Raw genomic sequence first — 15,239 nt, forward strand, 5'->3', positions numbered from 1 at the left:
AGTTAGTTAAAATATGGAGGCACCTGGGTGGCTCAGTCAATTAAGCATCTGACTCTTGGTTTCAGATATGTCATGATCTTGGGGTCATGGGATGGAGCCCCACATCGAGACCCTCCTCGGACTCCATGCTGAGTGTGCAGCCTGCTTAAGATTCTGTCTCTCTCTCCCTCTCTGAATCCCTCTCTCCACTCGCACTCTTTTTCTCTCTCTAAAATGATAAAAAAATTTTTTTAAATTTAAAAGTGAGTTACAGTATGGAGTCTGAAACTATGCCAATGAAAATTTCATACTCTGTTATATTAAGCCCATTAGGGCTATCTTGCACTTTGAATGGATCCTTTACTCATGGCATGATTTTGTAACCTCTTGCATTGGTTATTTGGAAAAGACAGGTTCACCGAGTTAAACACATCTTCCAAATGGTGACATATTTCATTATATAATATATACAAAATCACATTAATTAGTATCACCATCAACCTCATTGCAGTCTTTAAGTATTAGGAAGATATTAAGCTCATGGTAGTACGTACAAGTTTTAAAGTTCTAATTTTTGTTTGAAAGCTTGAGTTTCATCTTTGGTAACAAACACTTTCAGTTATTTTCCTTGAAGTGACAGATGGGCTTCATTCATTATAAAACAAGAACAAGAACAACAACAACAACAAAGGTCTGCCAAGAACCTAAGTTTGAATAACCACGAACTATGGTTTATGGTTTATGGTCAGTAGTTTTTGGTTTTGGTTTCTTTTTTTTTTTTTCCCCAGCGAAAACTGTATTTCATGATAAAAGCAGCTAGTTCCATTTACAGCTCAAAAAATCAAACAAGTGCTTTTTCTCAAGGCAGCCATTACACTTTGTATGCAGAAGTGCTTTATGCGTACTTCCCATTTGTCACCCAGAATATTAAAAAGATGTGTACTCAAGGGTGGTGATTTAATTAAAGAATAACTTTTATTGCTTAATCAAAGGCATTTCTAGGTGAAACTGGCTTTTCTCCCAGCTACAAGTACGTGGAAAAGGAATAGTGGTTACAAGTACAGTTCAGTGCCACTGCCTTGCTGACACCCCAAAGTTTTGCCACCAGTGCTTTTATGTCATTGGTGCAGATGTCAACCCAGTGAAAAGGAGCAATGACATCCTGGTATAATTATGAGAATACTTTTGACCTCATGGAACCTCTGAAAGGACCTTTGGTACCCACAGCAGTCTGAACACCACACTCTGAGAACCAATAGCCCATCCTTGCTAATTCTAGCCTATCCTCACTAATTCATTTATACTTTTCCTTCTGACTGGAATGAAATGCCACCACCACCTCGTCACCAGCCCATCACATTGTAGATGTGATGCTCAGGTTCACGATCGAGTTCTGGGGGGGTCCTTCCTCGATGTCCTGGGTCTGTTTCCATTTTAACAATATTACATCCCTCAATGTACCTTCACTTACAACAGTAGTAATTTTACACTCACATTTGTCTTCCTCACTAGATTTTAAGCACCAGTAGGGTAGGGGGGATGGTGTCAGGGGTTCACTATAACATTTTTTAGTGTCTAGCATGGTATCTGCATAACAGGGCTCAAATCTTAGTTGACTGAATGAACGCGGGGGTCTGAAGCAGCCATGTGCAAAGGCACATTGAGCTTAGATGGGGGCTCCTGTTCCTTAGAAGGACTCTGCAGCCTTGATTAAACTTTAGTTCACTCAGGTTTTCCTACAAACAGGTTCCCTATAAAAAAAGATAGCAGGCCTGTGGCTGGTATCTAAAATATCTATGTTTAGCCCTTTCCTGTTTCTGAAGAAGGTATGTGTCTGTGTGCACATGTGCATGCACTGGAGAGAGACAGAAAGAGAGAGAGAGACAGAGAGAGGCAGAGAGAGACAGAGAGAGAGAATGGATCTGGGAGAAGAGACTTTAAAGTCGTTAATTAACTCTATAATGGGGAAAAGCACCAATAATCTCTGAAAATGTTATGTAATCCTACTTTTATGTCTCATCTCAACCTTTAATAAGAGCTGTTAAGGGGCGCCTGGGTGGCGCAGTCGGTTGAGCGTCCGACTTCAGCCAGGTCACGATCTCGCGGTCCGTGAGTTCGAGCCCCGCGTCAGGCTCTGGGCTGATGGCTCAGAGCCTGGAGCCTGTTTCCGATTCTGTGTCTCCCTCTCTCTCTGCCCCTCCCCCGTTCATGCTCTGTCTCTCTCTGTCCCAAAAATAAATAAATGTTGAAAAAAAAAAAATTAAAAAAAAAAAAAAAAAAAATAAGAGCTGTTAATATGTAGGAAACTGATTTCCATACTATTGTATTTGCTTCCCTGGTGAAGGTTGTTGTTAAACTCTCTGAGGATAAGGACCATGTCTTTTTCTTCTCTTTCTCTGTATATTGCCCAGCCCAGCACCTGGCATATGAAAATATTCCGTAAATGTTCATTAAATTGTCATGTGGCAATAAGACCATGTGATGGGAAGAAAGGCAAGAAACTTGAGTTGGGGGCTGCCCACGAGGATCATACAGTCCTACCATCTTCCTTGTGCAATAGAGGCTTAGGTACAGCTGGCCCACCCAGTGGCTGCTGTCAGCCATGAGTAGCAGCTCTGAGGCCCACCTCATTTCTATTTTTTTATATCCAAGATGTCCAGGACCAAAGTACTCAACCAAGCTGGAGAAGGGTCGAGGCCACTCCCATGCTTCTCAGCTCGGGCTGCTCATTAGGTCCTCCCAGGGAGCTTGTAAAAAATACCATCCTTTTGATAAGACCCCTAGGCATCAGTATTTTAAAGAGCTCCCCAGGTAATTCTGACACTCAGCCAGGATACAGAACCACTGGGCTAGTTGAGGAGAAGGGGCCTCAGGTGCTCCCCCTACCTCCATGGGAATAACCTGAAAACCAGATAATGAGTCCCTGAGAAGTTATCATGGCTTCCAGTTGCCATGATGGTTGTCACTGCTAGAGAAGAGTGCACAGGACTGGAGCCATTTCCATGCCTGATTCCTGAGCCATGGGACCACCTTTGAGTAGTTTCAGCCTTGTGCTGCTTGAGTTCTCCCTGCATAGTCAACCTCTAAGGCATCATGATCTCAAAATCCATTGTTCACACTTTTCAGGTACTTGAACTAGAGGCAAGTGGAGTGGTATGATGCCCTGGAAAGACAGATGTGTGATTAAATTCTGCTTGCAATGAAACTCCCAAAGGGAGTCACAGGCTGAGTACTGGGAGCAGAGCTTATAATAAGCCCTTGTTTGTTGTTCAATTAGAGTTCAATAGCTCAACAACCCCCTTCTCTCCCTTCTGCTCCCCACCCTTACACCCAATGGTTTTCTTCTAATAAGGTTCTTTAAGCTACTCTCTATTGGTGGGGTAGATACACAACCCGGGTCCAGTTATGCTTTTAATGGTGTTTACACAAAGTAGCTCAGCTTGTTAGACCCTCGAGCCACAAGGACAGGCAGAGCATCTGCTGGGGGCTCTGTTAAATTAACCTTTAGTCAGTTTGCCCTAATTGATCCAGTGCTTCACTCCCAGGGTGTTCTAAGTATTTAAAAGCATGTAATGAAAGATCTGACTAGCCTGGAACCATAGAGGTTTAAGAGAACTGCTGCAGATTCCTTTTGAAATATCTCATTGAATTCAATATTACTGAGGAGAGATACAGGGCTGAGCCTAAATTAATTCATTTTGGGTGAAATTCGTCTCCAAAATGTAGACCAAAAAATGTGTAAATATGAAATAACTTGTTTTATATTCAAGGAAGAGCTGCTGCAACTCTGACATCCCTTCACGTGGTGAGAATGTTTATAGGAGCCTGGATGCCCTGGCGGCTTCCACAGGAGAGAGGTACATGGTGACCCCAGTGTCAACAAATGGAATTCACACGGCAGAGATGCTTGGACTTCAGAGGCCTGTCTCAGCTGGACTGGGCTCTAGTTCTGGCCAGAAGCTTGCCAGCCACAGGCCGACGGAATATATGGCATAGGGTCTGGAATGGGGGGAGGCCCAGGTTAAAATCTCAGCTTTCATACCTACGGGCTTTGTGACTTTAGTCTGTTATAGCCTCTTTAAGCTTCCATGTTCATATCTGTAAAGTGAGGATGATGATACCACTCACCTCCCAGCATTGTTATGAGGATTAACAGAGATAACACATGTTAAGTGCTTAGTGTAGCCCTTAGCATATAGTAACTATATAATGAATGTTCACAAAAGAAAAAACAAAGCAAAACAAAACGAAATTCAGTCAGCCAAATAACAACAAAAATAGGACAATATGGGGCACCTGGGTAGCTCAGTCAGTTGAGCATTGGACTCTTGATTTTGGCTCAGGTCACAATCCCAGGGTCGTGGGATTGAGCCCCATGTTGGGCTCTGCACTGAGTATGGAACCTGCTTGGGATTCTCTCTCTCACTCGCTCTCTCTCTCTCTCTCTCTCACTCTGCCCCTCTCCCCTGCTCACTCTCAATCTCTTTCTTAAAAAAAAAAAAAAAAAAAAAAAAATAGGACAAGCAACCTATATGAAATTTTTAGCAGCTTAAAACTGCCACTGCCCCCTCCTTTCCCCCCTGTTTACAAGTGTGCTAACTGCAGTGACCTCAAAGGAAACCATATTTAAATAAATATATTATAGGGACCTAAAGTTCAAGTGCCCATAGTAAATTCAGGACAAAATTACAAAGTGAAGACAGGCCCCTTGATCCTGCTCCTCTCAAGAGATACTTCTAGAACTCATGAGTGTCCATGAGAGTGCTCTTCTTCCAGAGCACAGACTACATTTCCCAGAGTCCCTTGCAGTTACATGTGGCCCCCTGACTGAATTCCAGACAATGGAAGTGAGATGGGCCACTTCCAGGCCTGGCCTGCTAAACCCTCCCAGGTACCATCCTTGCTCTGTTTTTTTAATTTTCATTTGCTGGCTGAATGAACAGGACACCAAGAACACCAAGAGCCTAAGAGAGGGCTCACCCAGAGGGAAGGGGGAAGGCCCACCGGCTACTTACATTGGATTGTGACAGAAACAAGAAACAAATTCTCATTGTATCAAGCTACTGATACTTGTGGCAGTGTTTATAGCAGGTGGCCTATCCTGATGAGTACAATGAGCTTTTCTATTTTTTTGCTCATGTCTGCGGGGTGGGTAAAGCACCAGATAGGCAGTCAGGAGAGCTGGTCCTGGTCTGGGCTCTATCCCTCACTTCCTGATGGACCTAAATGGTTTCAGAGATCTGAGAGTCTAAGAAGGTCAACAAGTGCTTCCTCTGTGATGACGACACGGCTGCCTCTCTGCCTCTGCAGAGACTTGGCTGGGAAAGCAGCTGTGCTTGGAAGAAGATGCCAGCTGTCTTTCCTCTCCTTTTCCTGTAGCCTGTCCCATGCGCAAGCTCTGCGGCTCCTCACACTGCAAAGATTATCTGGTGCATTCACTTAAATTACTTCAATGCCTTTGGCCAAGTCCCTTAGCCACTTTGTGTCTCAGTTTCCTCATCCATATAATGGGAATAATGATTCACCTACAAAAGAGAGTTCTGCTGAGAATTAGAAATCATTTTTAGGGGTGCCTGCCTGGCTCAGTCAGTGGAGTGTGACACTCTTGATCTCAGGGTGGTGGCTTTGGGCCCCACGTTGGGTGTAGAGATTACTTAAAAATAAAAAAAATCTTTAAAAAGGAAAAAAAAAAAAGAAATCATTTTTTAGAAAGCATGGGTCACAGTGTCTGGCACTGTGGTTATTGCTAATGAATTAGCATACTTAAACGTGATGCATTCCGCACCCATTTGCAGAGTACTTGCTACAGCCAGGCAAATCGCTAAGGATGCAAAGGCAAAAGGAAGGACAAATCTCTGCCCTCAGTGCATTTATGGTCTAGTCCTGCACCCTCTAGCCTCCCCCTCCCCTCCTCCTCACCGCTAACATGCACATAGGTAGGACATGACAATATGAAGTAGAAAACAAATACATTTTCCAGGGGATAAATTCAAGGGGGTACCTGGGCCAGACTTTGGTTCGCCCCCAGGTTGTTACATGGAGTCAAGTGTTCTTTCCTTAAGGAATTTTTCCCTCTGTGGCAAAACTCCCTGGTGGGACCCTGGGCAGAAGGAGTCAAATCTCAGAGGGCTTGTGGTCAGTAGAAAAACCAGATCTTTAACAGCAGCTTAAGCCTGACTCCTTTGCCCTGAAGGAGGCTGGGAAGAAAGGAGAGGTCAGAGTTCAGAATCATTACTTTGTTGCTCTGGAATAGGATGAGGGAAACCAGAAGCTGCGCAGTGTTAAGATGGGGAACAGATAATTATATGTTCGTGCATTACTGTTCTGAATGTAAAATCTCCAATAGTCATTCCACACACAATGTAACAAAGCCTTTAAGGACAGGCTTAAGAAGGATTAATTTACAAAGACTCAACAGCTAGAAACCTCTAAAATAATTGTAAATGGAAAAAAGGATGCTCAAAATCACAGAGTTTAAAAGCTAGAGAGAACTTCAAAGTGTCATCCAACTTAGATTGTTAAATGCTGATCCATGATGAAATTGTTGCTGGTCTGTGATGAAATGAAAACAATCAGGACAATTTATTGTCTTTCCATACAAGAAAGGCTATTTATTTTAAATGACTTATCCTTTATTTTAAGATTATATAGTCTTCCTAGTTTTTTGGTTGTAATAGTCTTTCTCTTTCAGAACAATGATAGTATTTTAGATGGCAGTGTGTCTTTGTTTTTCCTCTTTTGCCTGTGGGTTTTAGAAAAACCTTACCTGTAAAAATGAAATGGCAATTCTGTGTTGGTCCCTAAGTTTTTAAAAATTTTGTTTCCTGAAACCCAGTCTAGAAACCAGTCATCAAACTTAACCATCATTCATAATATATTAAGAAACTGGCTCCTAAAAAGCAGTTATGTAATTTCTCCCAAGTTTTGAGAATACATCCATTTTTTTGAGAGAGAGAGAGAGAGAGAGAGAGAGAGTGAGCATTCACAAGCAGGGGAGGGGAGAGAGAGAGAGAGAGAGAGAGAGAGAGAGAATCTTAAGCAGGCTCCACATTCAGTGCAGAGTCTGACATGCAGGGCTCTATCTCATGACCCTGAGATCATGACCTGAGACATTCAGGTGCCCCAAGAATATATCCAAATATGGAAGCTTACTTTGATAAGTAGGACACAGAAACAACTCCCTCAAAGCAAAGTGAATCTGAAGATAGCATTTCTGCAGATGCTAATAAAATTAGCCTAAAAAATATTAACTTATAAAGTGGAGTAGTGAGGGAAACACATTGAAATGAAAGCCGGGTCCTGGGTTTTAGTCCATCTTGCGCCTCTAACAAGATTTGCTGTCTTAGGAAAATCTCTTTCATTTGCCTCAGGCTCTGTTTCCCTTCTGTAGAATGAGGGGATAGAAGCAAGGTGATTTCTAAGACCATTTCCTGCTTAAATGTTTGCTATTCTAATTGGAGACAACATGGTTTAGTAGCAGAAGATTCAGACTCTAGAAGAGACCGTCTGGTTTGACTACTGACTCTGATACTTACTGAATGAGGGCCTGGGTAAATTATTTAATCTTTCTGTGCCTTAATTTCCTCATTAGTAAAGTGGGGTGAGGATAGTAATTACCTCATGAGGAATAAACTACATAAAAATTGCAAAGCACTAAATGTAGAGTCTGATATTAATAAGCTTTCAACAAATACTAAATATTAGTAGCAATAGTCGGTGATTTTTTCTAAATTAAATGCTTTACCCTCCTCACTTGGGAATATAATTGCTCTGCATAAACTGGACTACACCACAGAGCAGATCCCATTCTGAAAGGGAGACTAACTCGGGAGGCTGCCAAGAGGATTCCAGATGCTAAGATGTAATAATTAAGTGCAGGTGCAACTCAAAGCACTTTACATACGTTATCTTATTTAGTCCTCAAAACAAATCTCTGAGGTCAGCAGAATATGTTGGTTTCTCAGCCACAGTCCAACCCAAAAGCTCACTAAAATCACTGCTCTGCTTTGCCCTAAATTTTGAATCTCCTCCCTTCAGGGTCGAGGGGAATGGCTGGGGTAGAGGGTGGGTAGAGATGGGGTGCTGGCGTATCATGGCTAGGAGAGAGGTACCTCTTATGCCAAGCAGCAAGTGTGAGCCACAGCAGCGTGGGTCATGGGAAGGAGGAGGATGGCTTGGGGACAGTGGTGGGATCTGGAGAATTAACCCAAGGCATTCCAGAAGGCACATGAAAGGTAGGGGTGGGCGGAGAGCTGCTATTGGAGCTGTGGTCAAGGCTGTTTTCTAGGTACAGTGCTTCCTGTGTAAATGGATAAGCCTCATTTAAAGGCTGGGGATTGAGTGCACACTGGGCAGCAGCTTATTGTTCTAGGAACAGATAAAACAAAGTTCCAAAAGTCTCTGATATTGTTCCAGGACATTGTATTGTATGGATGATCAGACATTGTTTGGAGGATGACTATAAAATCATCTCCTTTAGAACATATGAAGCAAATTAGAACTATGGCCCTATCTTCTATCCACAAAAGTAATACTCTTAGGGCCAAATTTAGCAACGCGGTACAGCGACATGCCCTTTCCCTTTATCCCTTTATAAGGGTAACTGCCCTCCCATACTCCCCTGCTTCAGGAATCAGGGCCTTAGGCTGGGGTTGCAGGAATCAGGGCCTTAGGCTGGGGTTGAAACATGGCATGGCCCCTGGACTGGACCAAGGCAGGGCGGCCACCAAAGGCAGCCAATCCAGGGGATGGATACAGATCTGTGAAATGGTCTTGTCTGAGAAGCTCTGCTCTGCCCAGGAAACCATTTCAGGTAACTTTGAATGGGGAGGCAGAGAGAGAACCAGTTTTAATGCAGAGAGGCAGGGAGGAGAAAGGAGAAAGGAGCAGACACATGGCTGCAAGATGTACAGGGCCAGCAAGATTAGGAGTCACCATAACAATAGAGAAGAATGGAGACACTTGGCTCTTGTAACTGAAGAAGAGACAAAAACACTTGGATCTCGGGCCTGTCTTGGATCTTGAGCAGGTGCTACTCCTTGGTTTCCATGAGCTTCTTTACCTAGTACCTCCATGTAATAGATACGCCAAGAACAACCCCCCTCCACCTCCCCCCCCCCCCATTACTGGAGGTACCTTAGATTTCTATTCTTTACAACCAAAAGAACCTAACAAAGTATGAATCTTGGTCTTAGTACTTATGAACTGGAGCTGTAGAGTCAGGGGAAGGATCTGATTGGATGACTAAAATTTACTAGGCTCTGTGGGGGGAGACTTTTCTAGGGGGACACAGCTCACCCAGGTATAGAGGCATGGAAGGTCAAGGTGGGTGCTGAAAAAAGGTGGGAAGATGGATATGATTTCAGAGAAGGATGGGAGAGGATGGCAGTCTTTGGGGTTGGAACAGTAGGGTCCAGATTGTCAGCAGTCTGCTTGTTATGCTGAGGTTTACACAAGATCCTTAAGCAGGGTGGAGAATGGGGACATGATCAGATTCACTCCTCTGTTTGTTTCCTTGAGGTTACAAATGCAGTTAATACTGGTGAAGAGACACTGAGAAAAAGGAGGCCAAGAAACCATCACATCAGCTACACTTTCTGGTTTCATGGAGAAGTGGAATGTCAGTCAGGACAGGCATAGCTCTAGGGAAATTGAGGCCTTTAAAAAGATTATTTTGAATTCTAGATGATGCCATTTTGCTTTTTCACAACTCAATATTCCAGCCACAGAATTGTCCCCTTGGAACATTCTCCTACTTGAAGTTTCCACGGCTTGAATGAAAGACGTGTAAGAAATATTTTCATATTGTCCTTCACACTTAAATTCAAATGTTCATGTTTAATGAACCACAGGGTACTGATCTCAAAAAGAAAGCATTAATTGTTCAAGGACTAGAGTGAAGTCAGAATTAGTGTGATAATGAGAATCCCTTTGACCACATTATTTAAGTGATGGGATGTTGGTCCTTCACAAAACATGGCATGAAAGACCCATGTAATATGTTGTAATCAAAATAATAATAAATTGATGTAAGCTTCCTGGAAGACTATTTGACAGTATGTGTCAGAAGCCTTATAAATATAGGCTTAGACTCAGAAATTCCACCTTTAGGAATAACATCTTAATCAAATATGTCTCAAGACAAATACCCAAGGATGTTTATCACAGCATTATTTATACTAGACCCAAACTAAAAACTTTTGAAAGGTCCAATTGTAAGTAAGTTATTAAGTAAATTATGGTGAAGCCATATGGTAAATTATTAAGAAGTCATATGTTGTTTTCAAAGAATACTTAATGACATGGAAAATTACTCATAACCTGAGTAAAAGAAGGACATAAAACTATACACACATGTACACACACATGTATATAAAGTTTCTTGTATGTATTTATATGTTCTTTGTAAATGCTCTAAAAGATAACCTGGAAGAAAATACTCCAAATTGAAATATGCAATGATTAAAATGTTAATAGAGTTTATCTTTCAGTAGTAGAATTACAAATGCTTTAATATTTTCTTTTTCTATTAATTTTTCAAATTTTCATGACTGCATATACATTATTAATATAATCAGGAAAGATTTTACTTACCCACATACAAAATTATCATTTGGGCTAGCTGTGACCAGACAGCATGATTATAGTTAGAAAACAAAGAATAGACACCAGAGCTTTCAGTCCCTTAACCTATTGACATCATTACAGGGAATAAGCAGGTGACCTGATTTGGGTCTCTGCTCTTTTTCAGCTCACTCCTTGGGGGAATTCCCAAGATTCACTGAGATCTTCCAGGCTTATCACCATCACCACCATCATCATCACCATTATCATCATCAACGCAAACAGTCATTGAGCACGTACGAGGTACCAGGCATTGTTGGAAGGGTTTAACAAATATTGTCAATTCCCCCTCACAACTCTTGGAAGTAGGTACTACTATTACTCCTGTTTTACTGAGGAAGAAACCAAGCAACAGAGAAACTTGCTCAAGGCCCCACCATTAGTAAGGGGTAGAGCTGGATTCAGACTCCAGGCAGTCTGATGTGCTGTAACACAATGCCTTAGGTTGCATGGCCTCTCAAAAAGCCACGAAGAACTTTGGAATTTGGGGGACTAGAGATCACATAGCTTTTTTTTAAGCAAAGGGAAATTTTTTCAAATCTAACTCTATGTATAATTCCCTTATTCCTGGTTTAGTTGAAAGAGATGCTAGGGTCCCTTCTGTGCCTCTCCCTCATTTCCCAATGAGGTCACTGTGGTGCCTCACCTCTGTATAACTCTTCTGAGAAACTACTGCCCTAATCTAACTATTTCTACTATGAAATGAGAAATCTGGGCCCAGAGCTTTTAAAAGAGGCCTCCCAGTTAGTATGTGCATAAGCTAATGTTTCTTTACTATCACCGCAGAGCACACACATACATTATTCGGGACTCCTTTTGTTACAACTCAAATTTGCTTAGACAGAAAAGGGAATTTATTAGTTTAAATAATCAGGTAGTCCAAAGAGATTCCGGCTTCAGGTATAGCTAGATCTAGGAGTCCAATATGACACAAAAGGCTCTGTCCCTCCCTCTATTTCTAGCTCTGCATCCCTGTAAATTCACCTCATTCTCAGGAAGGCTCTCTACATTATAAACCTATATACCCTTGTAGCTCTAGATGTCCAGCACGCCTGCAGGGTAAACTAGATAATCACTGTCATCTGTGGATCTTTCTAGTCAAAACCGTTGACGTTTATTTCTGTTGGACAAAGAATGGTGTGATAGTTAGACCTCCCATTCTTCCTTTAAAAAACAGAAGTCGTGAACATATATTAATCCGTGGTCCATTGCATGTACCACCACGCTGCGTAAGCCTAGTGGGGATGAGTTCCTTATAGCCAGACAATCTCTAGGTCTACCTTTTCACCAAAACCATCCTGTCTTTTGCACATGTGCAGAGAGTCCGTTGGGAGACTTGAACTCAGAGCCATAAGATCATGACCTGAGCTAAAGTCAGACACTTAGCTAACTGAGCAATCCAAGTACCTCAATACACCATCTTGGTTACTATAGCTTTATAGTGTGTCTTGCCCTCAGGTAGTGTAACTCTCCTACTTGGTGGTGGTAGTCCTCCTCCTCTCCCTCCTTCTCCTCCTCTGCCTCCCTCTTCTATCAGATTTATTGATGTATAGTTTATATATAACAAAACTCACCAAGTAGTGTGATTTGTAACTTCTCACAAACGTATATAGTCATGTAATGACTACAGTCATGAGATAGAAAATTTTCATCACCCCATCTCTTCTATCTTCCCATTGTCTTCTTTTCTGTCTTCATTAGAACTAATCAAGCATTTTTAATAATTTTATCTCCATTTCCACCATTGACTTATTTAGCTACACCTCTTTGAGTTCGTGTGTCTATGTGTGATAACTATACAATTTACAATATCCATTTTCAACTTACACAATATCACACTTTCAACTTATGTACAGTTTATAGTACATATTCATTTTCAACTAAATACTGTCTGCCTTCAACTACCATACTATTTACATGTGGCTCAAGATTCTTACAAAAGCACATTTTTCTTTTATTCTTCCCATCCTTTATACCACTTTTGTCATAGATTTTACCTCTACAAATATTAGTCATTTTCACTACTTAAATAGTTGACTATCTTTTAAAGAGATTTTAAAATTAAGAAAAATGTTTTATGTTTACTCACATATTTGTTGCCCTTAATTCCTTTGAACAGATCCAAATTTCTATCTGGTACCATGTTTCTTTTGTTTGAAGGATTACTTTTATACTCTTGTCCTCAGTGACGTGCTGGTAAAGTTGCTCTCTGCAAAATAAAAAAGAGCCCTGATTTGTAGTGTTTGCTGATTTCCATGGTGTAAATTCTCCCATCATTACCAATTTTAAGCCGCTAACATTTTAACAATCAATTTGCAAAATTCCTAAATATTTAGCAATCAGTTTGTGTGAAGTGGTATGAACTGGCTTAAGTTTGTGATGCTAATCTGCTGGTAATGTATTCTCCCAGGCTTTATTTTTCTGAATAAAGTCTTTTTTTTTCTCTTCAGTTTTGAAAAAAATTCCTTCCAGGATACAATACTAGGCTGATGGTTTCTTGTTCCAGTAATTTATTTTTTGAATTATTATTAGTTTTCTATTTTTATTTTTTAAGGAAGCTCTAGGCCCCACGTGGGGCTTGAACTCACAGCCTGAGATTAAGAGTGACACGCTCCACCTGCTGAGTCAGCCAGCTGCCCCTTCGTTTCAGCACTTTTAAGTTGTTGCTCTGTTGTCTTTGGGCATATACCGCTTCTGATGAGAAGTCTGCCGTAATTCTTATTTTTGTTCCTCTGTATCTAGTTTGTTTCTCTACTCCTCCTCCCACTCTACATCCCTGGCTGCTTTTAACATTTTCTTTTTATCGTTGGTATTCCGTAATGTGATTATGATGTGTTTTGCTGTGGTTTTCTTCCTGTTTCTGTTGCTTGACCCTGACATGGCCCTTAGACAGATCACATGGGGCTGCTGTGCTCAAACTGGCCCTTCAGGTGTCTGATACATCCTAGTGGCCAGGGCCCAAGAGGGTGTGCTACTGGAAGACTAGTCTTTGAATATGAATTAAATGAGATTTTTAGATTTCCTCATTACTTATTAGTAATGATATTTTATATTTCTATAGCAGTTTAACAATTTAAAAGAATTTAACCTACATTTTATTAGTGTGTAGATTATTTCAAGTGTATATCAGAATTACCTGAAGATCTTTTTAGTACAGAATCCTGGGTCCCACTTTTTTTGGTTTTTGTTTTGTTTTGTTTTGTTTTTACTTTTAAATCCAAATCTTTGGGGAAGACACATTTTCAAAAGCTTGAGAAACCGCAACATGACCTGATTTATATTTCTTGTAAAAGTTCTGTCGTGTAGGTTTGGTTATTTTCTTACATATGAAGAATCGGAGGTTACCAAGACGAATGACTTACCCAAGGTTTCCGAGTCCATCAGCTCAGCTAGAGCACGGGCCAAGTTTCTCTGTTAGTTTCACTGTTTTTGAGGAAAGAGCCATATTTTATTATAATGGACGAGGATTTTTGTCACATCCCATGTCACATGGTTACAATGTCACCAAATCCATTCCTACAAACTTTCCGTTTTAATCTGTTTAATAATAATACCTTTCTTTATGTTATTCAAAGAATTATCTCAGTGCCTCCAGGTTTTCATGGAGAAAACACACTAAACTGATGTTTCTAACTGAAACAAAGATGTCGGGAGCAAATTTAAATCAGACGTGGTTTTACATGTGGCTGGTTATGTGTAACCACCAATAGGTTAGCATCCCTTTATTTTTCTTCAAGAGAAAAAAAAGATCCGGTAGAATGGGGTTTGCAAATAGTTAACTGGCAGCGTGAGGGACTTGTGTAGAAAGTTGAGGTGACAACTGAAAGTCAAGACTACACATGTTCATGTGTTTCCCAGGGAAAATAAGATCTCCAATTTAGAGAGACTTGGGTGCCGCTATTATTTCTTCAGATAAGACACATACAGATGGGAAAGATGACTTTTCTGAAGGAAACATGAGATGTAAATGAAAGAAACATAAGTAGAAAAAGTGACTTTTTTTCCTTTCTCCAATTTTTTAGCTTCTTTCTTGGTTTTATTATGCAGTGTTTTGATGTTGACATCGTCTTAATGTGCTTCAGGACACTCATTTTTCAGCAGCAGCTCCTAGGGACAGGACAACTGCATGTCTTCAGCAAGCAGAAGTCTTGCATATCCCCTTGGGCTTTCCACACATGGTCTACCGCCATTTCCTTGTGTGCCTCCCTGTCTCCGAGACACCCTCCTCAGTGTCCTGTGTCCTGTTCTTGGCTCCATCCTTGTGCCATCTCCTATGACAACTCTCCCTGCTCAAATTCACACTGTCCTTTCCCTTCTCAGTTCCTGGTGGATTTCTACCTGTTCACTATCTTTTATTCTTTTCTTTAAAGTTTATTTACTTATTTTGAGAGAGAGACAGTGCAAATGGGGAAGGGGCAGAGAGGGAGAGGGAGAGAGGGAGAATCTCAAGCAGGCTCTGCACCACCAGCACGGAGCCTGATGTGGGGCTCCAACCCACGAACCGCGAGATCATGACCTGAGCCGAAGTCGGACACTTAACTAACTGAGCCACCCAGGCGCCCCTGTTCACTATATTTTAACATTAGTCATAGATTACAGAGTTGATGAGCAGCGTGAGCTCCTAAAAGGGTTGCCCG

At 41.3% G+C, this 15,239-nt stretch overlaps 1 long non-coding RNA gene across 1 annotated transcript in view; it reads right to left on the reverse strand.

The window, feature by feature from the left end:
- Positions 1-12,706: 12,706 nt before the first annotated feature.
- The window catches only part of LOC147578167 (uncharacterized), a 49,750-nt gene continuing 47,217 nt past the window's right edge, over positions 12,707-15,239 (reverse strand). The window contains exon 4 of the long non-coding RNA XR_015254870.1: positions 12,707-12,811. This is a non-coding gene — a long non-coding RNA (uncharacterized LOC147578167). The remainder of the gene's footprint in view (positions 12,812-15,239) is intronic.

Source organism: Puma concolor, chromosome C1 (genome assembly GCF_028749965.1).
Source record: "Puma concolor isolate L17-30 chromosome C1, mPumCon1.1.hap2, whole genome shotgun sequence".
In the NCBI taxonomy this organism is placed as follows: Eukaryota; Metazoa; Chordata; class Mammalia; order Carnivora; family Felidae; genus Puma; species Puma concolor.